The 9,463-nt window shown below is 39.9% G+C and overlaps 1 long non-coding RNA gene across 1 annotated transcript; it reads left to right on the top strand.

The window, feature by feature from the left end:
* The first annotated feature begins 8,222 nt into the window (after window positions 1-8,222).
* On the top strand, window positions 8,223-9,214 carry LOC149265238 (uncharacterized). The gene is made up of 3 exons (XR_016250956.1): window positions 8,223-8,437; window positions 8,574-8,963; window positions 9,069-9,214. It is a non-coding gene; the product is annotated as an uncharacterized LOC149265238 (long non-coding RNA).
* Window positions 9,215-9,463: the final 249 nt, after the last annotated feature.

The following is a 9,463-nucleotide window of genomic DNA, read 5'->3' on the forward strand; positions in this document are numbered from 1 at the left end:
CCTCTGGAGCCTCTGCATCTCACACGTTGGCCCTCCTCAGGCTCTGCGCAACTCCTTGTTATAGGCTTGGTGCCACAAGGAGCTTAAATCAAGAATGTAGGCTAATAAAGCATTCGAATAAAAAAGAAATGCACTAATTGGTTGAAAACAATTTGAGTCCAATCTCTTAGCTATTCAGGGTGAACAAACATCTTACACATAGAGCTAACAATCCCCCTTGGGTAGGGAGGATGGCAAATGCAATGCCTACACTTTACAGCATTGAAGTTAATGATTCCAAGTAGGTGCTTGTTTTGTAACTAAGCCTGGGAGACATTGGGTAAGTAAACCAACTAAAGCCTAAAACTAGAGAGGGCCTCTAAGTAGATAACAAGGAGATGCAAGTGAGCCTCAAAAGAAAGAAATGTTTAGAAGATTGAAGCCATAGCTTTATTTCCATTCCAACGCCTCATTTACTTGCACTGGGTATGATTCTTCCATCCTGCTACCCCACGCGATAATGTGATTTCTAGCCTTCATTTTTGGCAAAGGGTGAAACATTTTGTTTCATATCCTTCTCTTGGGGTTAAGTTCCAGAATCCATCCTTGTCATATCATGAGGGTGCATGTTTGTTAACCTTGTTCGGTCATGCTAGTTTGGAGTGGAGTTCCTGCACATATTTGCTATACTATTCCAATGACGGGTGACCACTTCTAGCAGCCACTTGTGCAAGCCTCCTTGTTTATGAAGTTCTCGTTGCCCTTGGAGGTTGGCATTAACATTGATATTTATGAACAAAAGCGTAGCAACACAAACCAGCTAAAACTTCACAGAGCTTAATTAGACAACGAGGAGATGAAAGCCCATCCACATGCACTTACTACGATCTCCTAAAACTCATGCCATTCGACTAGGGCAGAACATAGCAGGGATGGGACCTGTTACTCTTGATCAAACTCATGAGTGAACCAATGCCTCGTTGGCTTTTCTATCCATGATATATTCTGAAGAAGGGATGGCCTTTGATCAACCTCATGAGTGAACCAATGCATCGTTGGCTTGTCTATCCATGATATATTCTGAAGAGGGATGGCTGCACTTCGAAATTGCTGCAAATTTTTTGGGTGTTTGCCAATGATGTTGTTTTCCTTATTAATAGGATTTGATGGTTAGGGTGACGTGCATTAATAGGTGGACTGACTATTTAGCTTTGCATTGGATTAGCATTTGGGGGTTTGTATTTTGCTCTATTTTGCTTTGCTTCAGATAAATACTTGGGGGTCTGTATATAGCTCTATTATGTTCATGATAAAGCACAGTTTCAATATTAACTTTAACTGTTCTATTTCGCCAGTGGTTTGCTCCTTCACATCAATCCAAAGGAACTAGACAGTGAGGCTCTTGCTTTATCTCCTTTATCACCTTGAGGCTCGTATCTCTGTTGGGATCCATGTTTGTGAAGATCTACCACAATCCTAAAAAAGTTGCAAACATAGTTGCAGGAATCGCCCCCCCCCCCCCCCCCCCCCCCGGATCCTAGGCCGGAATCGCGTCCCGTACGGAAGCGTTCCGGAACCTCCAGGCGAAGCGCGATTCCAAAATTCATGAAGCGCGATTCCGGTTTTTTGAAACGATTCCTGGAATATGGGTTGCGTTGCCCCGGATCTGCGCTTCGGGCCTCCGGAAGCGCCACGCTTCCTGCTCGGAAGCGCACGCTTCACGAGCTCCGGATCCGCGCTTTCGGAAATTTCCGCGCGGGCAGCAATGTAACTTGAATTTTTTTTAAAAGTTAACTTAACTTAGCATGAGGGGGTGGGTTAGGGTGAGTTTAGGGTGAGTTTAGAAAAGAATAAAGCCCCCATTCTCTTCTCATTTTCTCACTTTGAGTTTATGAGAGTTGGAGAAGAGAAGAGAGGAGAGGAGAAGAGAAGAGAGGAAAGGAGAGGAGAAGAGAGGAGAGCTTGGAGGAGTGAAGAAGGAGGAGCTAGGAGAAGGAGGAGGAGCTTGGAGCAAGAGCTTGGAGGACTTCATCTACAAGAGCTAAAGAGGTAAGTTCAAACCCCAAACTCCCTTGTTTTTTTGAAAAAAAAATTGTATTTTTCTCCTCCCTCTCCTACTCTTTCCCATTGTTTCTACTTGCTCCTTTATTTACAGGTTGTCCACCACCTATATCCATATTCCAAGATGGTGTTCTTTTGGCTTCTATGTATCATTCCACTCTTGGTTTTAATGATGGCAAGGGTGAGGAATAGAGGGGAAGAGGAAGGGATGAACTTGGTCCTAATAGTAGTGACCCAATGTATGATGAGGAGGAAGGGTTTGAAGAGGAAGGGGATGAACTTGAAGGGGACACTGAAGCACAAGATGGGAAAGGTACATCAACACCCTTGTGGAACTATGTGACCAAACTTGATGGGGGAAAGGGTGGTGGATCTTACAAATTTGTGTGCCCTCATGGTTGTCATGAAGGAAAACCATATACGGGTTCATATACCCGTCTGAGGAGGCATCTTTGTGGGGTGCTGGACAGTGATGAAAAAAAGGGTTCTGTGGGGGTACAAATTTGCCCAAACATTTCAACTGAACAAAGAAGAAAATACATCCAAATAGAGATGGCTGCACAACAAAAAAACAAGAAACAAAAAACTCATTCTGAATCAAGTGCAACCTCTAAATTTGGTAGTTGCCCATCTCCTCATGGTACTTCTGCAACCTCTGGAGGTAGAAAAACAATAGGGGATTTCCTTAATGTTACTGGGAGGGATGATGTGGATGGAAAGATAGTCCGTTTTCTTTGTGCTTGCGGTGTACCATTCAATGTGCTTCGCTCTCCCTATTGGCATGACATGGTAAAGGCCATCAATGAAGCCCCAAAAGGATACAAGGCCCCCAACTATGAGAAAGCTAGAACAGTGTTATTAGAAAGAGAAAAAGCTAAGGTTCAAAGAGCTTTGACACGTTTTACACATGAGTGGGTGGATTATGGGGTATCCATTGTATCAGATGGGTGGACAAATATTAGAAACCAACATTTGATAAATGTTCTTGGTGTTTCTTCTAGTGGTGCAGTATTTATTGCATGTCATGACTCCTCCTCCATCAGTGCAACTGCACAAAACATTGCAGATCTCCTATTGAAATCAATCAAAGATGTTGGTCCGAATAATGTGGTTCAAGTGATCACAGATAATGCAGCAAATTGTAAGGCAGCAGGAAAAATTATTGAGCGTACTCATCCACACATCTTTTGGTCTGGGTGCCTGGTTCACACATTGAACCTTTTGATGCATGATATTGTGAAACACAAAGATTGTGGGTGGATTGCTAAGGTTTACAGGAAAGGGAAGCAGCTCATTAAATTCATCATAGGGCATACAAGGGTAAACTACTTCTATGGCACTTACTCCAAGTTGCAATTGCTTAAAATTGCAAAGACAAGATTTGCTAGTTATTACCTCACCTTTAGGCGGCTAGTGAGGGTGAGACAAGCTTTAACTAATCTGGTGTGTGCTGAAACATGGGATGAAATTAACACTGACACAGATGGTGCTAATGTAGTCAAGGACACTGTTCTTGACAGTTACTTTTGGTCACAGGTTAAATATGTTTTGCAATTCACCAAACCAATTTATTACATGATCAAGTTTGCAGATTCAGATCGACTAGTAATTGGGGAGGTGTATGAGCAAATGGATAGCATGTTGGGGCAGATTAAAGACATTGTTGAGCCTAGAGATACCACCTTGTACAATTATATTCGTGTAGAGGTGCAAAACCGATGGGAAATGCTAAATATTCCATTGCATGCATTAGCATATGTTTTGACACCTAAATACTATCATCCATCATGGCTTTCAACACCAGCACCTGGGGGGGGAAGCAGGAAAAAACCACACCAAGATAGAGAGGTTCACGAAAAATATATGGCTGCATTGAGTAGATTAATCCCTGATGATGAGGAGGTTGCATTGGTACGGAGACAGGTGAGCAACTATACGCTCAACACTGGTCCATTTGGGAGCATGCATGCAATTCAAGATCGAGAACATTTTTCTGCTCTTGAGTGGTGGAACATGCATGGAGGGGGTACTCCACTTCTACAGAGTTTGGCATTGCGGGTGCTATCACAGGTGGTAAACACTTCTTCTGCAGAGAGGTGTTGGAGCTCTTATTCTTTCATCCACAGTGTTAAAAGGAACAGGTTGAATTTAGACCGGGCAGAGAGCTTGGTTTATGTTCATTACAACTTGCGATTGTTGTCCCATTACTGTGAAGATGCAAAGTCTAATAAAGACTTGTTGATTTGGGACAAGAACTAAGAGGAGCCCAATTTGGAGGATGGAGTGTTGCGACTAGAGCAATTAGAGGATGCTCTTATCCAGGTATGTCCATTGTGGTATGAATTTTCCAATTTTCCCTTATAAAGCATTTCTCTAATTCATGTTTTTAATTTTTTTGTTAACTAGTGTTTTTTTTTTTTGCATGAATTTTTTGAGCGATTCTAGGATGATGATGACCGTGTTGATATGCCACCACCCCCACCCCCATCTGGTCCCTTGGTTCCTAGGTTCCATGGTTCAACACCAACAGCAGGGGGTTCTTCTTCATCAGTTCCAGTGCCACGACTTACACAGGGACCATCTTCTTTATTGCCACCACGTGGAGGCCCGCCATCACGTTCTATTCGTGGTGGAAGGAGGAGAGATTAGTAGATATATTCACAATCTACTTCTTTTTGTCATAGATTACTCATTAGACTTGTAGACTTGTGAATTTGAATTTTGAACCTTTTTGGCTTGGCGGTGACCAAGTGACATATTTTGTAAACATTATTATTTGAATTTTGGACATCCGACATGACAAATGTTGACAGTTGCTCACTTGCTAGATAAATCATAATATGCTCTATGTTTTATGTTTTATAATATGCTTAAATGTTTTATGTTTTATAATATGCTTACAAATTTGATGTATGTTTGTAATAGCTAGAATATAGATGATTGTTGTACATACTAGTAACTACAATGGAATCATGGATGCCATATCTATCTTGATTTATGCAAAAATATGCATGTTTTCATGTCTTCTACAATTAATTTGGTATTTGGGATGTTTGTTTTGAGTATAAATGCAAAAAAATAAAAAAAAAATATATATATATAGCAGACGCTTCCGCGGACGCTTCGCTTCCTAGATTTTTGGAAAATGACGCTTCCGCGCTCCGCGCTTCCGCTTCGCTCCCGCTTCGCTCCCGCTTCGTGCAACATTGGACTTGCAAATCAATCTCATTTGCAAAAGATACTACAGTTTTGGGCTTGCCAGGAAGTTTATGACAATGAAACTATGTATAGTTTAGCTGGAGCTGGATTGGCAAAAAGAATCCTCTGTGTAACAGCCATCTATTGGTCTAATAGGTACTTCTTTTGATTGTAGCAACTTGTTGCATTTTTTGTTTTCCATTGATATACAATTGTACACTAAGCTTGCCTCTGGTTTGGGAATTCGAGAAGCTTTTACTTAAAAACCTTTTTAATACACAAAGCACAATTTTTTGGTGTTGAATACATAGTTCAGTACAGTTCAATGACAACTCAACTTTTTGTAGCGCAAATCTATTGGTCGAATAGTTACTTCTTTTGACTGTAGCAGCTTGTTGCCTTATTTGGTTTCCATTGGTGTATAATTGTACACGTAAGTTTGCCTCGTTCAGAAATTTCATAATCATATACGCAGGAACCTCCTCAATGGTTCTTAGTTTCACAAAGAAACTCCTAGTCATCAGCAAAGTGCAGTAACAACAACACAAATCTTTGGTGTTGAGTACACAGTTCAGGTCAATTGAATAACATCTTATCCCTATGCAGCCAAAGTGGTATCCCTGTATGTGGTATTTATCAATTTCTCACTGTTTTCATTTATCAGTGCCTACTCTGACCCATCTAGCTGCTCAATCACCACATCTATCCCATGTAGCATTCATATCCATTTTTTCCACTAGGGCTTATAATAGGAATGTTTTCCTGAATTCAAATAGGAAGTGGGTGGCTTATTCCCATTTGAGCCCTTTGGATATCCTATAGTGATTCCTCTACTTTCATATATGCCTGGAAGAGTTACAAAGTTTTTCAAAGTTAAACCTTTAGAGAGCCAGGAAACAAGATGATGGAAGGGCTGTTACAAGTTACAACAACACAAATCTTTGGTGTTGAGTACATAATTCAGATCACTTGAATGACATCTCAGTCCTTTGCAGCCAATGCGGTATTCTTGTATGCGGTATTCAACAATTTCTTAGTGTTTCCCTTTATCAATGCCTACTCTGACCCATCTAGCTGTTCAATGGACTGCTGAACCGCCACATCTATCCCCTGTTAGCATTCATAACCATGTTTTCCACTAGGAATTATAATAAGAATGTTTTGTTGAATGCAAATAAGAAGCGGGTGTCATACCCACTTGTGATTCCTCTACTTTTATATATGCCTGGAAGAGTTACAAAGTTTTTCAAAGTTAATCCCTTAGGGTGCCAGGCAACAAGATGATTGTTACAACAACACAAATCTTTGGTGTTGAGTACACACTTCAGATCAATTGAATGACATCTTAGTCCTTTGCAGCCAATGTGGTATCCTTGTATGCGGTATTCATCAATTTCTCAGTGTTTCCATTTATCAATGCCTACTAATCCACCTAGCTGCTCAGTGGACTGCTCAACCGCCGCATCTATCCCCTGTTAGCATTCATATCCATTTTGCCACTAGGGATTATAATAAGAATGTTTTGCTGAATGCAAATAGGAAGCGGGTGGCATACCCTTTTGGAGCCCTCTGGATATCCTATAGTAATACCTCTACTTTTATATTTGCCGGGAAGAGTTACAAAGTTTTTCAAAGTTCAACATTTAGAGAGCCAGCAACAAGACGATGAAAGGGAGTCAGCCTATACTACTGTTACAACAACACAAATCTTTGGCGTTGAGTACACAGTTCAAATCAATTGAATGACATCTTAGTGGCGGACTGCTCAACCGCCACATCTATCCGGTGTTAGCATCATATCCATTTTTTCCCAGTGGTGATTATAATAAGAATGTTTTGTTGAATGCAAATAGGAAGTGGGTGGCATTTCCCCTTTTGAGCCCTCTGGATATCCTTTAGTGATTCCTCTACTTTTATATATGCTTGCAAGGGTTACAAAGTTTTTCAAAGTTAAACCTTTAGAAAGCCACACAACAAGATGATGAAAGGGAGCCAACCAAGTCATATAGACGGTGATTGTATTCCACTCCCCTTTGCCTAATATGCAAGTTGTGATGTGGGATAATTGAAGTCCATCCTCTTTTTTACAGGTACTTGATAATGCTATGTAATTCGAACAGTTTGTAAGAATTTCCAAGTGCTTTGCAACAGACTATTTCGCAAAGCATCACTTGTGAAGTTCACAAAGCTGTAACAATTATTCATTTCAGATGGCATTATACAGTACATTTCTTAAATTGTTCCCCATTAAGCCCTTTCATGTATCTGTATAGACTCCAACCCTTTCAGCTATTCAGTACACTGCACAACCACGACATCCATTGTCCATTGTTTCGTCCAGGGCTTACATCAGGAATGTTTTGAAAATGCCAAATAGGAAGTGGGTGCCTTAACACCCCTCTTCCCCTCTTTTCCCACCTTGAATCAACTTGTCAATATGGTTGGGTAGCAGTTAATATTCATGCAGTCGGTATTTCCCCTGTAGATTTTTAAAGATAAAGATTCTATATCTCTAGCTCTCTGGGACGCTGTTTTCATAAGTTTTTCTGAACGTTATTCCAGAAAATCATGACTCTTTACAACTTTGTTTTCTGAACTAGCTATTGGAATCAAAACATTGTTTGAACCAAAATTGGCCAGACTCGATTTTGGTCAAGAAGTTTGCATGTTTCAGTGAATTTATATACCCTGGCTTCCCAGTTTTTAAGCCAAGTCATGGAGAAGACTCTCCATTTTGGATTTGCCAAGTCATTGTCGAGACTCTCCATGTGGTTTTGCTTTGATTTTGTTTTTTTGGTTCCCTGTAAATCTCATGATTTTTGAGTGAGTGATAGGATTTTGGCATTTGGAATTTTTGGGAAATTGTAGTATTGTTGAAAGAATCCTTTGTTCCAATGCTTATCTAGCAAATTAGCACCTGTGTGAGGGACTGATGCTGACAGAAGCAATATTTTGTCTGTGGGCATTTGCCAATAACAGAGACGAAAAACAAAAGAGTGCTCAACAAGCTAATCTTCCAAGACAAATTGGCATCTCCTTTGAGGATCTCGAGCAAAATTCCAAGGATGAAATTCCAAGGATGTTAGATTGAAGTCACTTCAGCAGGGTAATGCTTCAAATAATGAAACACTGGTGACAGGCTTGAAAGGAGTCGGAGGAGGAGCTGAACATAAAGATGTTGAGGCGAATGTTCTTGCTTGTAAGTTTGGTTCACCATTTTGAAGTTCTTACTTGTATTGGACCGGGATTCATTTATTCTATAAATTTGTCAAACATCAACTCTTATTGTATGGTGTATGAGCTGGGCCTTAATTGATATTGACTTGTGAGTGCAGATTACTGTCCACAGCCAGAGAATTACTTGTGAATGCAGAATGCAGTGGTGTATGAGCTGGGCCTTAATTGAGAATTACTTGTGAATGCAGATCGCTCACAGATTGAAGAAAGTCCAGCAAAAATTCAACGGAGAGTAACTTTTTTCCCTGCTGTTTTTCTATCACATTTGTTACATGGTAGAGATGAATCCATATTAACAAGAATTTAAAACTGATCACCATTTTTTGAATATGGAAATGATACTTATAGGGTGTACCCAAAAGTGCAAGTGTGGATCTTCGAGCTATTTGGGCTTTGGACATTGCAGGGTTGAGTTCATTGAGCTAGTTTTAAGTCTTCGTTCTGTCTCAGCAATTGAGACAACGAAGAAGGGAAAAACGGCTGACAAAGTATGTATGGGGAATTTACCTGTTTGTTACAACATAATTTTATGGTTACAGAATTTACCTGTTTGTTATATCATAACTATATTTTGTGTGTTTGTTTAAATTTAGAGTGATTGCAGGTAAAGGGAGGTGGAGTGTTGATGAAAGCACTGAATATTTTTGTCTGAGAAAGATATGGCGCTCTAAAGCAAATGCAAAGGCAGAGGATGAGTTATGCTCTGGTGCAAGGCCCATGTGTGTTCGTCCATGAAATCCTCCATTGTATTTGTTTAAATACAATGGTTCTCCTCCCTTCTTAACTATACCTGGTTTGTGATTTTTGATCTCTACATATGATGTACTTTTACATATTATTATTCAAAAGTTTTTTGTTTAGAATTTCTCATAATATCTTTTAGTTTTTTGTTTAATATTTCTCATATTATTTTCTAATCTCTATTTAATATTTTTTTGTTTTCATTTTTGTTGGGTTTATGCGGTGAAGACATCTTATTAGTGCAATG

The sequence above is a fragment of the Pinus tabuliformis genome, chromosome 6, assembly GCF_031772625.1.
Source record: "Pinus tabuliformis cultivar Carrire ecotype Pingquan chromosome 6, CPIR1, whole genome shotgun sequence".
In the NCBI taxonomy this organism is placed as follows: domain Eukaryota; kingdom Viridiplantae; phylum Streptophyta; class Pinopsida; order Pinales; family Pinaceae; genus Pinus; species Pinus tabuliformis.